The sequence below is a fragment of the Dermacentor albipictus genome, chromosome 4 (genome assembly GCF_038994185.2).
Source record: "Dermacentor albipictus isolate Rhodes 1998 colony chromosome 4, USDA_Dalb.pri_finalv2, whole genome shotgun sequence".
Lineage (NCBI taxonomy): Eukaryota > Metazoa > Arthropoda > Arachnida > Ixodida > Ixodidae > Dermacentor > Dermacentor albipictus.
Window position 1 is genome coordinate 59,031,677 of NC_091824.1, and position 23,179 is coordinate 59,054,855.

A 23,179-nucleotide genomic window follows, 5' to 3' on the forward strand; every position below is an offset into this window, starting at 1 on the left:
AAGTGGTTTTGGCACGTAAAACCCCAAATATTATTAAGACGGATAGTAAAGCAGTGAACAAAACTATAAGAAAACAAGAATAAACAGTTTGGAGGGCGCTTAAGCTTCGCCTTTAAGAGTTGAACGCGATAGCATTCAAAGATCCCCGACTGCTTCTCACGCTTCCCGGCAACTGCACCTAATGTAACCGTAATCTTTACCGGGAAACGCTGGCGGAGAACGCTATACATGAAGGCGAGTTTTCTGGCAGAAAGGTGGCCTCTTGCGTGAGCCGCGATGCGGTAAAGCCCCTTAAACTTCGGAAGTTTAACGGGCTTTACGATGCAGTGGAGGCAAGCGCCATCTGAATCTGTTGCAATGAACCGGGCGCACCGCTTTATGGCCTTTGAGATTTGTGAAAGGGGTTTGTGTTTTGAGTTTCCGCGTAACAAAATTAGGTTTTCCCGTATATTCAAGTTACAGTCCGACGCCATCACGTCTGTAGGTTGTGCGTAAACTGTACTTTACGATTTTTCTACTGGTTTACCTTGAGAAATTCAATTAGTTCAGTGACTTCTGCGCTACATGGAGGGCCTACGTTGTTGGATATACGTGGTTCGAAATAATTCTTGACAAAATGACGTTGGACGCGAGACACTGGACGCCGGCGCAAGGTTTTCTGCGACACGGGGCCTTTAATGCTGTTGCATCAATACGGCCCTTAGAGGGCTAGCGGTGCTTGCAACACGTATTGCGTACACAGAGGGGAGAAACAACTTGGAAATGATGTGAAACAACCCACCTGGAAACATGATCATGACATCTGCCATCATGTGCCTAAAAAAGACGGCTGCCCGCACGTCCATTTTCAATTTCATAGCAGGTCAAGGCGTGACTCCGTACTAGCTAAGACACACAAGATATTCCTGCTGCCTGCTGATATCGGCTGTAATTGAAACTCTCCCCATTTAAAGAAATTGCTGGCCATGGCAACATTAAAAAAGAAAAAAAGAGAAATAAATTGGCGATCTGCATGATGTAGACTTCATTTAAAATATTATCCATCTCCGCCCTAGATTTATCGAACCTACGACGTTCCTTCTGAACTTGCTACATCTTATAACGTTAGCTTTTCCCAGCTCATTGTACCGCTTAGGGCCGTTGGCCCCACCCCCAGGCCAGATAGGTAAGCGAGAGAGGTCAAAGAGGCATCAGAACGCGTTTCCACCAATGAGAGAGGAATGTTCACTGAAATGAGGCAAAGCCCAGTTTCCTGTATCCCGATTTTCGTGCTCCGATTGCGCTCAGGTATCGGGAAAGTTCTGCCGTACTGTGATAACGCCATTAGCCACTTCCTCCGTGAGTCGCTGTCGGCGCAGGCGTTTGACGCCGCGTTGCTTTAATCAGATGACTCTCAACATTATACGGCGTCGGGAGCGCCAGGGGCAGTTTTTCGCTCGTCGCGCTGATGCGCAGCCGGTGCAAGTGCATACGCTTAGAAAGCCGGCGAGCACTCAAAAACTGAAGAGGAGCGTAGTTGGTTATTTATTGATTTATTGATACTGCAATCCCGGTATCGGGATTATAGCAGGGTCGGAAAAAGAATAAAGCAGTTTCACAAAAATGGCAAAATCAAGAATGCTATAAAACGTACTTTACACTGACATGTCATATAGGAAGCAGGACATCAAGACCTCCAGGTAAATCGGCGTGCTCGAGATCAAGAGCGAAAACGCTTAGCCCGCAATGCAGCTAACGCTTAAACATTCGGGAGAGTCGCACACTCGAAACCGTCCTGTAAGTTCTTTTTTACAAATATTATTACCATTACATGAAAGAGACTAGCCGTCAGCATCATGGGCGACAAAAGCGTTTCGCTTTATTTTCATTAATAATAATAATGGTTGAATTTACCAGCAGCACAAAAGAGGATAATTGTGACGACCACTATGGCGGCCAGAAAGGAGGAAGAAGTGGTTCTCTGCCCGTGGTAGTAAATGAAGACCGTGATCGACAAGATTTCGTCGCGGCGAGATAGGCAACACCGATTACGATGGGCACGCAGTGAGACAGAAAATAATTTGTTTGAAAAAAGCTATTGCACTTCAGCGTGTGCTGCAATTTATCCAGGCGCAATTTCGCACTTGCTATTCTAGCGATAGATATCAGCTAGTATGTGCGTGTGTGCGTTCATGTGTAAGAGAGAGAATGTGTGAGTGAGTGAGTGAGTGAGTGAGTGAGTGAGTGAGTGAGTGAGTGAGTGAGTGAGTGAGTGAGTGAGTGAGTGAGTGAGTGAGTGAGTGAGTGAGTGAGTGAGTGAGTGAGTGAGTGAGTGAGTGAGTGAAGCACTTGGGTTGCCAACAGCGTTATACGTGTCAATCACTCGTTTGTTGATTTGAACATATTCACGGCGTATATGTCGGCGACTTGCGAGCTGCACCGGACTTTCTATTACTAAATATATCGCAAAGGATTTACAGGAATAACACGATTATAAGGCAACAGCACACTCCAAGTTTACGAAGTAAAGAACTATAAGAGCAGGACGACACAGCACAGGATACAACAATTCGTTCGCGATTGCCAATTCCTTGCATCGCGCCCTGCGAGGTGCAAGACGATGCGCGCCTCCGCCCCACGGCTTCACCGAATGAATTTGCGGCGGCGGTACCGATAAGCAAGCGCCCCGCTGGGCCGCGGAGCTCAGCGCGGCGAGCGCGCTAATTAAACTTCGAGAATGCCGGCTGGAGTGCCGACAATCGCTTGAATAGTCGCGTTTTCCAGGCGCCCTTCCACCCTGCCTCAGCGGAAGAGTTGCCCCGCGACGCCCGGTGCCCAACTTGCAAGACGCCCCGCGATTCAGAAAGTGGAAATCGACTCGAATGTCGACTCGCGGGAGATGAATGGGGGCGGCCGACGCTGAATTAATTAAGGCAGCTGGCAGCTCCGGCGAGGCCGACGATGCGGCGCTCCTTTCCTTCTCGCGGACTCAGCGCGCGGCGGTGAGCTCCGGACGCGCGTGCAGGGAAGCCTGCATGCAGATGTCTGCTAGACGCGCGTTCGACGTCGTCGTCGTCGTTCAATGAACTTCGAGTGGCGTTTGAACTTCGAATGCCGTCTGAACTGCGGGTGGCGTCTGAACTTCCGGTGGCGCCTGCACTTCGGGTTGCGTCAGCACTTCGGGTGGCGTGTTACTAGCTGGAATGCCGCAAAAGCAGGATGGCGTTTCGGAGAGCTCGGGAACTTCAACCGCTCACTAAACTTACTCCGCCCTCATAAAGTACATAGTTTCGTTAAAACAACAACAAAAAAATTCTAGATTGATCGCTGGAACTGATGTCTTCAAGAGCTGCAAGGATGGCGGTCCCACTTTAATGAAGGGGAAATTAAAAAATGCTTGTGTGCCTAAATTTAGATGTAAATTAAAAGAAATCTGACCACCCGTGCAGGTTGTCAGAATTATTCCGGATTCCCCACTATACCTTCTTCGCTACTGAAAAAAAAAAAGATAGGCAAGGAAATAAGTCACTTTCGATGGGGGCGAAATGCGAAAACACCCGTGTATTTAGATTTACGTGCTCGTTAAAGAATCCCAGGTGGTCGAAATTTCCGGAGTCCTCCACTACGGCGTGCCTCATAATCAGAAAGTGGTTTTGACACGTAAAAGCCGATAACTTAATTTAATTAATTTAAGTAAGTAACTGTATAGTGCCTAGAATATACTGGCTAGTGTGCCGTCCGCGGCCTCCCGGGTGGCACCAAATGCAATGAATGCCAGCGGCTGCCGCTAGGGGCGCTGCAGTGCAGGTGGGTGCCCCGGCACAATCCGGTCTTCGTAGCCCGCCGTGTTTCCGCAGCATCGGCAAGCGGGCTGCTGCGCTTTTTGTTTTTATTAAGCTGTAGCAGCAGCACAGTTCAAATGTGGGCAGCTGATTTATAAATCAGGGTTTGTTTTGATTACAACAGGCTTCTCTAGCGCTTGTCGCTTGCATGAAAAGCGTGTGCTCAGCTGGGCTTCGAGGTGGGAACCTGATGTGTTTCTATGCTGGAAAACGTAATTTTTAAGGCAAATGCATTGATCTCCATTTTCCAAGGCCATGTTGCGAGGTACAGAACATATCACACGATCCAAGGAAGGCCAGAAACGAACCAAAGCATGTCCAGCCGTATATAAGAGATGCTAAATGATTAGCAATTTAATTATTGATAATAGTGATTGGATTAAGAGGGATTAGGCTGAATTAGATGGATTAAGCTGTATTAATTAAGGAGGATTAGGGTGGATTAAGGAGGATTAGGGTGAGAGTAGGCTTTACAAAGCGATTGCCTTCGTGCGTGTCTCTTCGGCGATAGCTAAGGACACTTGTATTTTTATTCTAGCGATGATGGCAGCGTAATTTTTAAGGGTAAGTTTTAGGTAACATTTTTCATTCTAATAAAGTAAAGGAATTCTAAGGTTACGTTACTGTTCTATTGATGTTATAATAATGCATAACCATTCAAACCCGCTGTAACCGATCATCTTTTGAAATGACTTGAATTTGTCTGTTCTTTCTTTTTATTTTATTTGCTGCTATTTCTGCCTATTATTGTTGTCCTCATAGGTTTGAAGGTATTTTGATTGTTTGTAAACCATGTACCCATCTCCTCATAATTCCCATTGGACCCTGAGGATAGGATAACAAGCAAAAAAAAAATGCCTGTAAAATGGACTGCACGTGGTGTTCTGTGTACTATACATTTTTTTAATACCTGGTAAATATGTGCAGATTTATTTTTATGTTTGATATACGTGAACAAAAATAGGAAACAGATCTTTCATTTAAGCGTAACAAAGATTTTATTCATGCGTAAGAACAGTCAAACGGAGGCATATAATAATAATATTTGGGGTTTTACGTGCCAAAACCACTTTCTGATTATGAGGCACGCCGTAGTGGAGGACTCCGGAAATGTTAACCACCTGGGGTTCTTTAACGTGCGCCTAAATCTAAGCACACGGGTGTTTTCGCATTTCGCCCCCATCGAAATGCGGCCGCCATGGCCGGGATTCGATCCCGCGACCTCGTGCTCAGCAGCCCAACACCATAGCCATTGAGCAACCACGGCGGGTGGAGGCATATAAGACAGCCCTAGATGAAATAATGTACACATACATGAAGATAATAGATCGCGCAGTGACGTAGTTTAAGGAGCTTCTGCCGTTGCCTTTGCGCTTCCCTCTCTTCGTTGATGCCTTTTACAAAAAAAAAAACCAAAACGTCATGAAAATAAAGAACTTTGCAAGTGCTGTCAAAGCTGGTTTTTCACGCTCTGGTCACCCTAGTTGGGAAAATGCCAGCTGTCTGCAGCTGACCTGAAAAATCAGCTAGACTCGCTACTGGTAACTTGTTTCTGCTGAAGAACACAGTAAAAGCATCTTCCACTGCCTTCACAGCGGTTGACAACGTCTGGCTAAGATAGACAAGTAAGGCCTCCATTGTCAAAATGGGAAGTACAATAATGAAGCAGCGTCGTTACTAGCTTCAGCTTTACTTACGTAAAAGAAGCCTGCACGATGTGGTCAAGAATTTTGGGCAGTGATCTTTCGTGCAACATAACCTGCAGTATAGTAGATCAAAGCACTACTGCTGATTTTTTCTTGTTTTTTCCCCTGGTACTCAGGAAAAGTAAGCTGAATGCTTAGCATAATGCTTAGCATACGATGGAAGAATACTTCCACCGTGGGCGTGTGTTATCGCGGGGAATCTCGTGGACAACATCATTCACGGTGATAGAGAACGCGCGCTCGGCTATGCTGTTTTCGAAATGTTTTTCACAAACCGCAGCAGTTGGTGACGGCCTTCTGTCCATTCTCCTGATCATTCTTGCCCATTCTGCTGCCGCTTCGTATCAGATGGTAGAGTGAACAAGGATACACGCCCTTTGTTCGAGCGGTAACTGCTTCTACACAACGGCACAAAGCAGGTCCTCTCCTCGCACTGTTTCTATAGCTTCGGCATTTTTTCACCACCGCCGCATAGATCTCGCAATGACAGGCACACGAACATAACAGCCACGCACTCACTCTTTGACAACACCAAGGACAAACACGCAACGCTGCTATAACACTGAAAACGCAAACACGGAAACCGACGCAACAGCTGCGAAACTGATATGCGAAGCAGACGACACACGCAGTCTGCACCCACCCGTGTGGCAGCGACCTCTGCCGGCCGTCGTGGGCATTCATTGCAGGCGGCGCCACGCTCGCCCATTGAAAAGAGCTGGTAGACGGCACACTAGCCAGTATATTCTAGGCACTATAGTAACTGTATTAAAAAAAATATGTCACGCTAGTTCAGGAGCTCACAGAAAAAAAAGCAAAAGTAAAATGGTGACCTAAAAAGCCAATTTGAAACCAAGAAGCCGAAGTTGCCGAATCATCTCGTGAACAGCCGGCAGCCACATTTCTTTTAAACCATATCGGACGAGATATGGCACCCTTCTTTGAAAGCAAGGTAAACCATAACGCAGGTTGACAAGTTCGCATGATTTCAATGACTCGCAACATTTCGGTCAGTAGTACCGTACTTCGTTTTATAAAACGTGCCCACAAGTGCGGACAATGGCAGCGAAGACGACATGACGTGCCTCATATCAGGTCGTGGTTGTGGCGCTCAAAATCCCAGAACTAAAATTTTTTTTAGCTTTCGTCGGCAAGGAAATGACGGACAGTACACGACTTCAAGTTTGTTCTTCTTGTTTCAAATGGCATTGTGACTTTTCAAATTGATTGGTCCACTTACATCACCTGCATGTGTTCTTTCTTTAGCGACGTGACGCGATGATCACGTCATCGTCGCCGGTGACGTACCTACTGTTTTACCCGTAAGTCTCATTTTGTTGTTTCCTAATGCAATAATGCTTTGACGGAAGAAGCTGGAATAGGTTGCTGATGTCAGAATTTTTGAACAGCACTAGATCAAAACAGCAACCAATTTTTTGGTATACAAGCACGTTGTGGCCCAGAACATAATGAAGTGAATCAAAATGACGCAGATACAAAGCAGATGTTGAAATCTACGTGAAACGATGCTTCAGTCAAGTTCTGTGTTTTAAATCCTGTACAACTAACGGCGATGCGTGGAATTCGGCTTTCATCTTATGCACCATTAAACTTCATGTAATATTTATGTTTATCCGCCACAAAGGTCAACACTTCGTTCTTATGCATGCTATATGTTTATGCACTACACCTTTCTCAAGATCTGAGTAAATGCACTTATGAAATCAGGCGGATGCACATTGCGAGACTGAGCAATGTCACGAGGACGAAGGCGATGTATGACGCCTGTCGAGGAAAGAACGGAGTTGACAAGTGCATATATGCACAGAAAAGTACAACCCGTATCATTTAGAGACTCCGTACTTCTTGCGTCCCAGTGGAACATAGCTATTCTGGAGGACTGGCACATCTCTAGTGACACATCTCCTCCAGAGCACATCTCCATTGGGACACACGGAATGGCTAAATCAAAGAAAATAAGTTAAAGAATCCGTTGAATATATTGGTCTACTGCATTAAGAGATCGGTGTGTTTTAAAGATACCTACGAGTCGACATTATATGTGCCGGTATAATTTGAGAATTTATTTTATTAGTACGCAGAAGATAGGTACGCTTAATAGCGTCGCGTCATCGATCAGCGAATCGGCGTTATAGAAGCCCCTTCACTGGTACTTGCATTCGACACATGCATGTAATGTTCGTGCGTGTGTATATGTATATGTACATCATCATCATCATCATCATCATCATCATCCTGGTTACGCCCACTGCAGGGCAAAGGCCTCTCCCATACTTCTCCAACAACCCCGGTCATGTACTAATTGTGGCCACGCCGTCCCTGCCAACTTCTTAATCTCATCCGCCCACCTAACTTTCTGCCGCCCCCTGCTACACTTCCCTTACCTTGGGATCCAGTCCGTAACCGTTAATGACCATCGGTTATCTTCCCTCCTCATTACATGTCCTGCCCATGCCCACTTCTTTTTCTTGATTTCAACTAAGATGTCATTAACTCGCGTTCGTTCCCTCACCCAATCTGCTCTTTTCTTATCCCTTAACGTTACGCCTATCATTCTACTTTCCAGTATATATATATATATATATATATATATATATATATATATATATATATATATATATATATATATATATATATATATATATATATATATATATATATATATATATATATATATATATATACAGTCATATAATGAGAAGCCAACAAACACTGACACCAAGTACAACATAGGGGAAATTGCATGTGCTTAATAAATGAAATAAATTAATGATAAATTAATGGAAATTGAAGTGGATGCAAAAAACAACTTGCCGCAGGTGGGAACCGAACCCACAACCTTCGCATGTCGCGTGCGATGCTCTACCAATTGAGCTACCACGGCGGCGTTTCCCCATCCACTTTCTTGGGTATTTATGTGTACTAGTAGAACCCTGGGAGTGTTAGCCAGCGCCCCCACTCACAGACCTATGCGGCGGACGTGGAACGTCTTTTTTGCCGCAGGCGTCACGAGAACGTGATCTTTTCGGGTGAAGGCAACTGGTCAATAAACCCACATATGCTCCCTGAAGGCATCAATGTTGCCGGATTCGAGACCCTCGTTATGTAATAAACGAGAAGAAAGGGGGTTAACCGAGGGACCCGATAATTATTAGTCATATAATGAGAAGCCAACAAACACTGACACCAAGTACAACATAGGGGAAATTGCATGTGCTTAATAAATGAAATAAAGTAATTATAAATTAATGGAAATTGAAGTGGATGAAAAAACAACTTGCCGCAGGTGGGAACCGAACCCACAACCTTCGCATGTCGCGTGCGATGCTCTACCAATTGAGCTACCACGGCGGCGTTTCCCCATCCACTTTCTTGGGTATTTATGTGTACTAGTAGAACCCTGGGAGTGTTAGCCAGCGCCCCCACGTGGTAGAGCATCGCACGCGACATGCGAATGTTGTGGGTTCGGTTGCCACCTGCGGCAAGTTGTTTTTTCATCCACTTCAATTTCCATTAATTTATCATTACTTTATTTCATTTATTAAGCACATGCAATTTCCCCTATGTTGTACTTGGCGTCAGTGTTTGTTGGCTTCTCATTATATGACTAATAATTATCGGGTCCCTCGGTTAACCCCCTTTCTTCTCGTTTATATATATATATATATATATATATATATATATATATATATATATATATATATATATATATATATATATATGTACCAATGTATTCGCAGGAATGATGACCAACCAAGCAGAAGCCATGTCAGACCCGGAAGGGCAGGTAAACAAAGCTTCGCTTTAAAAAACGGGCACTCCACTCTGTGGCCGCTCTCTCTTGGTTTTACGTGTTTATTTTGACAAAAGATACACGAGAGCGAAGTAGGGCGAAAGCGGGTGATCTATAGCAGTGCCATGACTCACCCCCGATGTTTACAACTGTCGCATTCGAAGCAATACCGACGAACGGCCAAACGACGGTTGTCATCGGGAAGACGACACCCGGGGTCACGTATAAGTAGTGGCAAGGGCGAAAACACATGGTTCGCCTTCTGTTCCACGACGCTAGTCAAAACAAGCCAGGCCGTTCGTCATTTTCTGACATGCATGTGGCAAATGAGGGAACAATAGCCAGACGTCCCACTTTTAGTGGGCGATTCAACGACGAGGTTCTCGCGTCATTTACACCGTCGCTAGGCAACGCTTGGTCAGCTTTTCGAAGCACGCAGCACCTGATTAGTATGAAGTGCGCTGATGAAACTCTCACTTGTAGCTTTTTACTGAAGCGGGGCTGGTCAAACTTATTCTAAGGCTTACGCTTTGGTAGTGAAAACCGATGCCGCGGAAGAGTTCAAACAAAAGGAAAAGAAAGAGCATAGAAAGTAAGGGAACACGCGAGTTCCAAAATGTGATGTACTTCAGCGCAATAGACGATGTGAAGGTAACACACAGACGAACCACAATAGAACGTAAGTCCCATCACTACAACACAAACGCTAGTCCTGTCGGCACCGAGCATTCCATCTCTTTGTGCACTATGGTTTGTTTTCGCTGCAGATATCGCTCAAATTACGAGCGCAAGCTCCCTACAGAGCGTGGTGCTGCGCTCCTTGCCATAGGCGCACAACCCTGTTGTTGTCAAAGCAGCAGCGTGCAGCGAACAAATGGGGGAACGGAAGGATTGTCCGTGAAAAAAAGACGACACCGTCGGGGCCGCGTCGAAGCCGTGCCAAGAACGTGCACACGTGGTTCCTCTTCTCCTCCGTCAGAAACGAGCGGAGCCGTTCGTCAGCTTTTGACAAGTGGCAAATGAGGGGAACAAGAGCCCCCCCGATGCTGTGTCGTGAAGAGTCGGGGCGTCTTCTTTTAGACGCACAACAAAAAGGGGAGGTGGGTGTTCGGAGGAAGCGGAGAGAAAGGGGTCGTTCTAATCGTATTCGAAACACGTGCGCGCTTTTCTTTGAGCTTTCCAAATGGGCGTCCAACTTAAACCGCGCACGGGGACCCGGCTCGCAGCGGCAAGCTGGGCCAATTACGCGGGCGGTTAACGAGCAGCAGATGTGTCTGTGCGTGTGTATGCAAGCACGCGCGCGCCCGTTAGCCATCCTTGCGAGCAGAAGCGGCTCTCCTTCCGTCGCGGCCGCTTGGTTTCAATGTCGCGAAACGGCGACAACAATGACCGCTGTTTGCATATTGAGCACTTAGACGAAATCGCTCTCAAGTGCGCTGCTCGGGCCACCTTCGTTTCGACAGTATTGTTGCCAGCGTTGCCTTTGCGGACAGACGGTGTGCCAGTCGTTGTACGCTTGGAGTGTTGTTCCTTTGTTTGGGCGGAAACGCAAATAGTGCTCCGCTACGAAGAAGGTGCTGTACCGAACGTCCGAACAAAACGATGCGTTCCGTTAATAGAAGTACAGGAATGAGAAACCTATGCGCCATGGTCGATGCCATGAAGGGAGAACAGAGCGAGTGGAACAGCAACAGGAAAGAAATAATGGCCTGAGAGAAAATTGGGCACGCATAATTGGTGTAGGGGTACGATATTGTTGCGGTAACTTACGTAAGAACAGCGAGGTGTGGGCCGAATTCGCATCATGTCCTCGAGTTTAGGGACTGAAGCATGTAACAATGGCTAGCACCATGCAACGTCATGCAGTTAGCGGCGGTCAATGACCATGCCGCAATACTACGAAGTAAGCACGAGATGCTGCAATAATTTACGTAGCAGTTTGCTTGGGCAACAAATAAAATTATTCGCTTCCAGTGCCAAGACGGAGAGAGAGGTAAATGTACAGGAAATACAGGGAAGTTAACCAGAGAATATCTCTGGTTGTATACCCTGTAGTGGGGAAGGGCGCAAATGGTTACGAAAGAGGAAACGAAAGAAAGAAAAACAATGAGCGATACAGAAATGGCTGTCTGGGCGCTGCCATACGGTGTGTAAAGGCACCACATCGCCATAAACAATGTCAGTGTCCCACTGAGACATAAAGCGCCACATGGTGCACAGTCACGATTTATCGCTCCTGAGCATGTAACTATTGCCGATATCGAACAAAGACGCCCTAGGGAATGGTCCAATGAAATGTAAATTTTAATTGGGAGAATTATCTCAAACCTGTATACTGTAACGGGAAGTGAACTTCTGCCGGCGATTCATAGTCGTGAGTGGCTGCTTCCGGGCCATCTGTCAGCGCTGTCGCAGCATCGCATTTTTCAGTGGACTGCCCATGCTCTAGACTCCGGCTGTTGGCGCCTCGCATGTTTGTGCAGGTGCGGCGTGGTAGACGCAGTGGTCGCGCAAACACGCAAACAGCACATACGACATAGACATACAGGATAAAACTATTCACCAAGCTTCGTTAAGGCCTGTAAACCCATAACAGCGCCAGTTTTTTTATCAAAATGAGCATCTCTCTCTCTTCCACACAAAACCCTGCATGTGGCCACCTGCGTTCAGCACGCGAGGCCCCTAGCTAGCTCGTGTTATGTCTTGAGGCATTAGATACTCTTGAGACCCGATATTCTGAAGGTGCAATGGATAGAACTTACATTTTGGCTAGGCTGGCATGTCGAAGCGCGCTATGAGCATGGCTGGATCGAACCGTTAGGGGCTGTCTCGGCGCAAAATAGATGTCCAAGGAATAAAATAAAGCGCCGACGAGACAAAACCCGGTGTCGAAATCGCAGCAGTGTTTGGCTTGAAGAAGTGATACGACTGTGTGTAGATACGATGCCCGTCAATTTTTCCGCTCTTTATTCGCATAGACTATATATGTGAACTCCGTCCTGTCGGGCGCGTTCCCACGGACGTATTTTGTGTCACTAAATTTTTGTTTGTTCGGTGCTTTGGTAGCATAGCCTTGTCCGATTTTTTTTTTCTCGAAGTCTTATGGACCAGGTCCGGGCTGCGGCATTATCCAACGGCCTTCTGGAATAAGAGAGCCGCCCACCAAGGGCGAAGAAAGAACACTTTCTCGCTATTTCTCACAATAAACGTTCATTCCTCCTCCTCCTCCTCCTCCTCTCGCAATGATGCGTGGCACTTAGCCTGACCGTTTTATTATGTTGGCATTCCGTGATACTGATGCGTTGAAGGCGAGATCCAGCTTTAAAGCGAAGCTTTCCTTTGTTTCACATCCCCGCCACATCAGTTTCTTGATGTGGCACATATAGTATACAAACACACTTATGTACCGAGTTTTCAGTGCTTGTAATGAACCCCATGAGGACAGAATAATTCGAAGCGTTTTATACGGCATTCCGTAAGCTTCTGTTTCGCTTTTAGAAGTTAAATGTTTTCGATCACTAGGTCAATCAATGAATCAATCAATCAACCACTCAATGATGCAAAACCTGGCGCTCTGACTGTGCGACTTGGACATCGAGAAGACGCATTAGCTAAGATACATGACAGAGAAAAATTGCCATCCACTCGAGGGTAGCACGAAGCTGCATAGGAAACCCATACGGGTTTGTCAGAACGAAAGGATCGGCGCTGAGGACAAGTTCGTCCTCGTCCGGGATTCGAACCCGGTACCAACGCCTTTACCGGGTGGTTGTTCTGCCGTCTTAGCTAACCGGGAGGCTAACAAATCGCAGTGCGAGGGCTAATTGATCGACAATATGAAGCGCAGAGACACTGAAATTAGCAATCACTTCTGAGGAATTCCGCGAGGTAGAGAGAGGTTCATGAAAGGGAAAATTGTCATTCACACGAGGGTCACGAACCTTTCTCCACCTTGCGGCATTCCGCAGAACAGATTGGCAACTTTATTGCTAAAATCTAATATCTCTTCGTGCCATCCCACGGCGCGTCTGACTGTCATAAATACGTACTAACCACAGTAACGACAGGCTACGAGCGCCAACAGAAATGAACGCAAAAGAAAAGGAATAAGTTGAAGTAACGCTGCAGAAGCAGTATCAAGGTGTGTGTGCACTGGGTAAATGAGAGAGGTCCTTGGCCTCGGAGGTCCTTTACTGATTGCAAAGACGAGTGTCACTGGCCCATCAAAGATTTGTAGAAGCGATTAATATTCTCGGAAACTATTGAGTAGACTGTTTAAATGTGATAAGCGCCTTCTATGTCTTTTTTATCCCGACTTAGGCCAATTCAATGCCTGGTTTTATGTATCTTCATATGAATCTATCCGTGCTTTCTTATCTGCCCTGATTTTAGTCTAGTTATGCGACAGGACTTTGTGTTCACTTTAGTTCACATATCTGACTGGACTTTGTGTTGCTCTGTTTCCGAGCTGACTTTCAGTTTTAGTGTGGCATTAGGGTACTTATGTGACTGGACTTCGTGTTATGATGATTTCATTATTTTGTATTATGATTTATTCTTTTTTTAAATCCCTATTTGAAATAGAGTAGCCGGCACCAATTAAAGGCGACATCTCCTAAATACCATATAATAAAAGAAGTGCGAGGGGAAGCGACTTACGGTATACGTAACGGCAGCAACAAAAGACGCTAGTTTTCATCCACTGACGGTGCCGCGGTGGCTTTTGCTGGGAAGACGTGCACCGACATTATCAATTTATCAGTAGCGAAGCTTACCGTTCTCGTGATAACGCCTTTGTTCACACGTACATGCAGTAAATACTGTCGACTTGCCGACCGTGATTGCATTCCAAACGAAGCGAATCACTAAGTGGGCTTCCCCTCTCTAAGTCGTTTATTGTGGGGAAGCTAGCTGTGACGAACCGTCGCCGAACACACAGATTCGACCGAACGGACAGCTTCGGAGGGTCGTATCAAGTAACATAGACTGCATATCACGTAAATAGTGAGCTTGAATAATTACCGTCAGGACACCAAATTTCTCCATAAAAAAAAAATATGAAAGAAGGATAAAATGAGAACATCAATTCAGAATGAGTATTTTGTTCTTCACCGAAGCCCAAATAATGTGGTGCTGTATACATCTGATTAAGTGTTAAGCATAGCTTGAGCCTTCTGAATTAATTTTGAGCTAAGTTTATTCCTTTATTTATTTGTAGCTCAAATAGCCCATATGGGGTTTTTGCTTCATCTGTTCATCGGTTTTTGCTTCATATGTAGTGCAGGATTGAATTGATGGAGTTCAATGACCTAAAGAAGCAGAGGGGCTATGGGAGATATCAATGAGGGACATGGGGATGTGCAAGGAAACGGGGGGAGGGAGGGCATAGGTGAAGTTGCTCCTCAGTAATAAATTAGTTACCCGACTTCATAACGTGCACCCAAAGCTAAGCATACGTATATAGGAGGGTTATTCATTTCGCTCCATAGGGATCATATCGTTCGATCGATCATTTCGCTCCATCGGAAGTTCACAGATAAGGAACGGTGAACAGAAAATAGCTAGAACTACATGAATTATCAGGGATCCATACTCGTTTCAATTGTTAAAGGGTGAGAGCATAACAAAATACTATAAAGCTGTTCGCTCGTAGGGGGGCACGGCCATTGGCTGGTTGCCTTCGCTAATAATATTTCCAGCATCAGGATTGGCTAGCATTTTCTCTCGCAAAAAAATACAACGTGAGGCATTTTTTTGAATACGGGCCGTAATTTGTTAAGGCTAATTAATTACTTCTCTCCACCTTGCGGGTTCCCGCAGAACTACTACGTCAAACGCTTGCCTTTGCTTCGTGTTGTCGACAAATTCGACTTCGCCCTGCCATCTGCTAGCCTCCTGGTTAGCTCAGATGGTAGAGTGGCTACCCCGGAAAGGCAGTGGTCCCGGGTTCGAGTCCCGCACCAGGACAATTTTTTTTTTCAACTCTGAGGCTTTTCTTTCGAGGCACCCGTATAGGTTTCGTTTGTAGCAATTGCTACGGACAGGTGGATGTCTGAGTTTCCATTTACTAAAGCCTTAAGTGACTCATACCTCCGATGGTCTGGAAAATGAGGCGCGTAGTACAGAAAGTCATGTGAGTTCGCCTCGCCCGGACACGCGCTCGTGCCCCTGTTCGCGCGTTCGTTGTCTTCGTCCATAGATGGCTCCGATGCCGCCCACTAAAAAAAAAAAGAAAAAAGAAAAGCCAAGGTAATTAAGATAGAGTGAATTAAGGCACTTGAACCCACGAGCTTCGGTTGGAGTCGAACCAACGAAGTGTGGCGTTAAGACGAAGTTAATAAAGGCACTGTTAATTAATATAACGTTAATTAAGGCACTCGAACCCACTGCATTTAGTGGGATTTGCACCCTCGACATTTGGTAGGTGTCGAAGCCACGACCTTTGGTGTTAATTAGGGCAAAGTTAATAAAGACACAGTTGATTAGGCTAGTGTCAGTTAAGGCACTAGAACCTACGTACCATGGTGGGAGAAAACAAGTAATAAACAAGTGTCAAGTAATTTAATTAATGTCTCTTCAACGCGCAGGCTCTCGCCTTCACCCTCTTTGGCGTATGCCAAAGGGACGGCCAAGTTTTTTCCCGCTTACATAAGTTTATCCACCGTGTTGCGGGTTTCCGCAGAACTGATTTGCCACATTCGGCACCGCTTATGCCGAATCCACGTAGTCCGCAAGCTTCAAGTGTCAAGTTGGGGGACTCAGGCGGGAGGACAACCAGTCATCATTTTCGTTTCACTATGAAGGTAGGTTCACTAGAATGACGCGCTAGTGCTGCTGGAGAGATTATTACAATAATTAACGCAATGAAAATTAGGATAGCCGCGCTATCATCGCCACCAGAAGCTGCAGGTCGCGCGAAACTGCGCTGTCCACAGTTCCTATGAAAGCCCCCACTACTGAGGGGGCATCTTGCTGCAGACTGCCGGCGTCATTTGGGAGCAGTAAGATAAGCGACTCCCGTTTCTGACGTCATAAACGTTGTCCGATATTCCCACCTAATCTGCGGACTTGTTTTTTGATTATAGGAAATATTTTGTCAACGCTGCACTGTATCGTGTTGTGTAATAGAACGCAGTTCGTGAACTTGAAACAATAACAACATATTCATACTATGCTTGCAGAAATATAAATGAGCTGTCAGCTTCATGTTCGTAACAACCTGCAGCCAAAGGAATGGGACTTTCCAGTAAGCATGGCGTAAATAGTGACAGGCGGCGTTGTCAATTTTGGTGCAGGCAAAGGAGGTGGGCGTCCCTTCTGTGCTGCCGAAGGAGCAAGCTTGTGATAGATAGGAGAGAACACGACATCCTTCAGTGACGTAGGCCATGTGAAGAATGTGAAACGAATTCAAGGAGATTGACGATTAACTTTTAGAACGACGTGTAAAAAATAGGGGATGGAGAACCAGTGTATACGTGCGTCTGCAGTTCCTCCTCAAACCAACCATCCATCCATGACAACCATCTCCTTCCAAACAAACAATCGTGTGTTGTTACAAGTGCTCAGCGGTATCAAGGCTATAGGCGCACTACGCACTGCTCACATTGCCAGAGACCCCGATATGCCCCCAGTGCGCCAAACAAAGTATTTCTTCATTTCTTTCCCTTTATGTACGGTAAGCACCGTGAGCAAGATTGTTGTACTACATAGTGCAGTGAAAGAAATCCAACCTGCGGAAAGACGTGCACTTGCCGACAGATGCTGATACATGTCCCACTCGCCAGCCTTCCGAATTCCGGGTACCCGCACTTAAGAGCCCCTGTTGCCAAACTCGAAATTCTTCGAAACGTCTCTTTCAGCGCTCTTTCCGTGAAGCCTTTCGAGCGGTATACCGTGGGCGGATTCTGTGTGCACAATATACGCGGCCTCGAGCGAAGAGTTGCAGCCCGGCCGCGCGTCTCGTCCGCGGGAAAGATAGAGCGGCGGCGTTTTATTTGCCGTTTCCGACCCCGGGCCTCCTACTGCGAGCCGGGACCATTAATAACGGCCACGGCGGGACGGCGCGGCCTGCCAGATGGGCACAAAAGGAGGCTGGACGCCGATCGCGTTCTCCCTCGGCCCGTTCGCCTCTCGCGTTCACTCGTTCGGTGCTGCGGCCATCGTCGCGATTCCCAGGGCGCGCTGGGCAAACATGCCTGCGAGCGTGGACCACGCTACACGGATGCGAGTCTCGATGCTGTAGTTTCTCGTCGCCGCCGGTGCAGGAGTTTGGACGATGTCGTGCCTGTAATTTTTTTGCGGCCGAGCTTGTGGGAGCATGTATCTTTGTGGGCGTGCACAGTAGAGAAGCGAAAGGGAATTATCGTAGAAAGTCATCCAAACAAATTTTATGAGTCCCCTACGTTCACCCTCCCTCGTTATTTAGCGAAAACTTGCCGAATCAGAACGCACCGGCAGCTCTTGCGTGCATATCCGGAAGCTTCATCGGCGTTATCATTCCCACTGATAGCGTTGATACTATTGGAAGCCGGTGAAAGAGTGCGTCATAATATTGATGCCATTTTTCGTTTGTGTCGCAGTAAATCTGAAACATGTGACACAAGCTGTTCATTGGGTCAGCGGCGCACAGCCCGTATGATTTGAAATGATTCGTTAAAGGTTGCGGGAAATGGCACATTTTTGAGGCGGCTCCTGACGGTGACCTGAAATGCAGCACGGAGTGCAGCGAGTACACAGCTATAGTCTACTTATATACCGGCGCAAGATCAAGATGTCGACTTGATCTCAGACGACGTCTCTGGGATGATGATGGCAGCTACATGTTTATAACAAATTCGAATTTGTAAACATGTTCCTGAATTTGGTGCACGTCGTGGAAACATTGTGGACTAGCTTACTTTGGTGGTTGGCTAGGCACCCCAGAATTTTTCCTTATACATGAGGTGTTACAAAGTTGCTACAGTAATCCTGTAGGAGGCTTGTGCTGGAACGGCAAATGGATATGCTTTTCATAAATTATCTTGGCTTATGTCCAACGCAACTTTGTCGCTTGCAGGCAGGCAAGATGGTGTCGGGGAAACCGAGTAAGGCGCCGGAATGTGCGCTCTCAGTGCGACAGCAGCAGTGCATATCGGCTTCGATAGAGTAATCTCTGACAGTCGCATTGGAAGGCGCTCTCCTTGGAATACCAAGTATGTTCTGAGGGCTTGAGCTTGCACAGCCTAAACAGTACAAGTGTTCCTCACACTGTAAGCAAAAATTAGCCGAGATGGGAGTTTTATCGGCTTATCAACCCCAATACCTCCCATGCCCCAAGCATTTACTCCGTCATAGCGGAGTGAAGACGGCATATGTCTTCATTATACTCCGATAGGTTAGGAACGGAGTATAAAAACGACATGACACGATTATACTCCGCACGGAGTTTCAGGTCACGTGGTTGGAAACTCCCCACGGAGTTAATAGCGACGTGCGTGCGTATGTCAGCGCGCGTCCGTGTGAAGCTTGTGAAGCTCCAGTGCCTTCGCTGGTTATTTCATGTGATCATTTGCCGAGAGAACGTATCATCAGTGCACCGAGTAGCTGCAACGACCGATTAGTGTTTTGTGTGAACGTGTCGAGGTTATTTGCACACAGCCGAAAGTGGGACTTCTCCGTCACAGCGACGATTACTAATCGAAACAGACGACGAAATGTATCACGCTGCCTCCTCGTTGCGTCGTCTGCAGCCGTCGCTGCAGCTTCCCGGGCAATCCTATTGCAAAATCCAGTACCGAGTGTCCAATACAACGCCGGATTATGGGCCCGTGTCGCGCGCTGCATGCTGGGGCGCTAGTCAGACACGGCGTACTGGTGCGAAAAAGAGCTCTAGCGCGTTAAATACGCGGTTCCCGGAAACTTGTATATATTTTTATATTACAGAAAGCAATAAAGAACGTACTAGTGAAAAAAAAAAAAAGGTCAGACTAGTAGGAATCGAGCGATCGACCTTCAGATCCCAAGCGCGGTGCTTTACCACTACGCCATGTCCGCAAGTGGTAGCTAATGAAAAATTTACTATATTGTACTTTGGCAGAGGGAGGTCTCGTACAGATAGCAAATAGTAATCACGCCAATTAGTAAACTCACGCCTGTACCAGAGAAATAAAGTTGCTGTTCTTATTGAGTAGTATGCTTGGAAGTGTCACACCATCCATTTTCACTTGCGATAGGTACTTTAATTACGAAAAAAGTCCTAAATTAACCGCCGACCCGGGAAGCTGTATGGGCTGTTACCACTGATTTCGATAGCTGTTTCTTGTTCTTCAGGCATGGGATATGCAACGTTTTCTAAGTTCAGTGATGCGATTCAATTGACACGTCCGTTTAGTCGTATATCTTCGTTAGAGAAGCGCAGGCTAGTGCTGGCAGCCTTCGGCGACAGCACGTATGCTTGTGTTTATGACGCGTCACATAGGCGCGCATCGCTTCTTGTACTGGCACCGGAGACACGAAAGAAAAAAAAAACAGTTTATTTAAGAACACCGATGCGAAAGTTGAAATATGGAGTGATTTATCCTTGTTTAGACTTGTTGATTCGTGAGCCCAGACGCGCCGATAGCGTGCAGACCGACTCGGCGGATACGCCTGAGCTTCGGTGGGGACCGATCTCGGCGCGGGTAGCTGGCGAAAGCTAAAATGCGTGTATTTGAGCCCCAGAACCTTCTCTTAGTACAATAGGGAAAGTGGAAGCGCGCGAATCGCCTCAACTTCGTTGTCGGTGCGATAATATCAATCAGCGGTAGGCTTCGAACTCGGGGTCCGTTCGAGCGCGTCTGAACAACTTCTGGATTTCATGTCCACTCCACAACACTGCGACAACGGTGACAAATCCCAGTCATATGTTACGCGCAAACTACTAAAAAACGCGGTGTCCTCTGCGTCTGCGTGATTTCGTTCAAGAATTTAGCTATCCGCCCAGTCAAAAGGGAAAATGCAAAAAACGGGAGTGATCTTCCGTGCGAAATGTGCATGTATAAACAGGGCAGCTTACGCACCTTTGCACCAAGCTGCGACACGAAATAGAGTGTTATGACCCCAAGATATAACGTTATTTAGGACAAGAGACTAGTATCAAGCGATGAAATTGTATAAAGCATTACATATTCAGCAGCGATCGTCCTCGCGCACTGGAACCAGCGCGGCACAAACACACCCAGCGCAGTTTCCAGTGCGAACCAGCGAACTGCAGCGAGAACCAGCGCCTGTACAGCACAAACCAGTGCGCCCGAGAGTCATGGCAGTGAAACCAGCGTCTCGTCCAGTGGGACCCAGCGTTCTCACTGGTGTCCCAGTCAGCCCCAGCGAGCGCCAGCGTCCCCATGTGCGATCCAGCGTCAAAAAACGTGCTGGCTTCACACTGGAAGGCACTGGAAGCAACAGACTTGAGCGGCGGCGCTCTCCCTCGCGTTCGGGAAACACTGCTTTGTGCGCGATCCGCCTTGCAACGCGTCGGAGTGGTTTCCGCGGCGATTCGTGTAAGCCCCTGCAAACACGACCAGAATACTTCGCAGCCAAGAAGCTGCAAACAAACGTCTATGCTCAGCACTCCTTCGTTTTACACAAAACGATCTTACTAAACGCTAGTGTCGATGTTATGTCGACGCGATGTTATCAACGCGAGTGTCGCCGCAGCGGAGTGCCGTCTATTTAGGCTCCCCTTGCAACCGCTGATATCGCTGGGAGCCACTAGGCTTAGAACGTCTCTACAATTTTGTTGACATGGTTGGCAGCGATGAGCAAACACATACGCAAGCCACGCAAACCAACGCGACTCACGATCGCTGTGCTGCCCGCCTATATACGAGTCAACTTGTATCGCGGATCTTGAGTTGTGACTAAATTAATTAATGTCGTGCCTCAGGGACGGGCTGACCACTTTTAAAACGCCGGGCCCTTTGGAGCTGGCTACTTATATAGGTCGAGGTGGTCTTTAAGCACAGTTGCAGAACCAATGAACCAAGAAAAATTGCTGTCAGCCGACATTGTCTGGCCATGACATAAATAAACTGCCAACATATTTAAGCAGAGCACGCGTAATCACGTAACTGTAACCAGAGATGATGAATAGTGTAACCTAGTGTCTCATGTTACCAAAGTTATATGTGCTATGCTGAATGAAATCTCTATAAGCTTACGCCAAGACAAACTGCCCTAATCTAACTAAACATAGAAAATTAAGGCTAAGCTTTAATAACATCAGCTCTACACATGTGACAGGTGGGTCAGTACATATCGATTCACCCTAGCTTATGGAACATGCTAACCTACCGAAACTCCTTCAAAGTGTAAGCTGCTATACCATATCTAATACCTTTCACACTGGTCATTTTAATGTCATTGGATGCAAATTACTTAAGTGCAATAAATGCCATTCGACCTGTGGTGGTGGTACACAACAAAAATTGATGTCATTCAGTCATGATATCAATAGCAATCATTGCGAAAAAAGTTGGTGAGAGAACAAGAGCAAGGTATATGTAGAATGTCTATGTAGAAAGTCAATTTATTTTAACATAAATATGGCGTGTCACTTCACCAGAATAACACGCATATAAAACTTCCAATTCCAGAATTTCTAGCCTCTACAAGCAAAAACAAGGCTTGACCAGCTTAGTAGCCATAGCCAATAAATTGAAGACAAACAATACGACTGACATGGCAGTGCTGGACGACGCTCGGTTGCAGTAGCCGAAGCAGTTAGTTGATGTGTGCTTTGCATTGTGAACAAAGCAATCAGAGGAAGAGGCGAGACTGTCAAAAAGATCCATACAGGCGCCCGACTGCTTGCAGTATGACCGACTAGTAAAGCGACAGCTGCCAGACGCCACTGAGGTGGAGAGTAAAAAACATTTTGTGAAAGCCTGCCGTACAGCTTTTTTCTAGTAAAAATAGCAGATGCCTTAAATAACAGAAAATTAATTACCTCTTTACATCACTGCTTCTGAAATTATGAATGCTCAATGTCATTTTAGTCATTCACCACGAGTGCAAAGCCGACTGATTTTTTTCAGATTCATTTGATTGCAGAAGTAATTCGATTCTAATGGCAATATTGCTGCGTAACAACCGAATAATGTCATTCAATGATTCGAATGACAATAAAATTTCCAATGTGACAGGAGTATAACGCAACCACTTGTGAGCCACTGGCCATTTCACCACTATCCATTCATCTTTAGAATGCTGATTAATTATGTTTCAGAATGATTTCATTAAATATGCTAGTCCTATTCCCAAGCCTGTGTGAATCAGTCACTTGTGAAGAAACTTTCAATTTTTCTGTGGAGTATAGATTAGGTTGCTGCATCAGCTCAGATAGGGTACCAGAAATTGTTTTTACCCGTCAAATGACGAAACACAAGTCTACAGTTACCTTCATTGCCTTTACATTGCACTTATTGTGCAAAGTATAAATGGTATTGCAGCTTTCGAAAAGCTGATTCAAAATCAGCTATTTATTTTGCATCCGTATTTTGCTCATGGTGCACGTCTTTCCACAGAAATTGCTATATCAATGTCAGCAGTAGAAGCAAAACTAAGGTACATCATTCTTGTCGCAGATTTTTAGAAAACATTTGAATATGAAGTATATTGCAAGCAATAAGTGCAGGCTGAAATTATTTATTTGCTTCATGACTTACAAACAACAGGCGATGGAGGAATCAGATTTTGTGTATTCATATACATACTTTGTACGTACAAAGTAACTAAGCACGGCACAACATATAATACTCCTCAATTCATGTCGAAAGATTGTAACGCATACTGTTGAGTAATATCTCATGGTGTCTTTTTAA

At 46.1% G+C, this 23,179-nt stretch overlaps 1 protein-coding gene across 5 annotated transcripts in view; it reads right to left on the reverse strand.

Moving 5' to 3' along the window:
* The window catches only part of LOC139059109 (uncharacterized), a 961,629-nt gene that overhangs the window by 203,015 nt on the left and 735,435 nt on the right, over positions 1-23,179 (reverse strand). For 3 of the 5 annotated variants that reach the window (XR_011513919.1, XR_011513920.1, XR_011513918.1), the window contains exon 2: positions 15,432-15,559. The exons of the other annotated variants lie outside the window; for them this stretch is intronic. The gene's annotated coding sequence lies outside the window, so the exon portion shown is untranslated. The remainder of the gene's footprint in view (positions 1-15,431; positions 15,560-23,179) is intronic. 5 annotated transcript variants of the gene reach the window in all.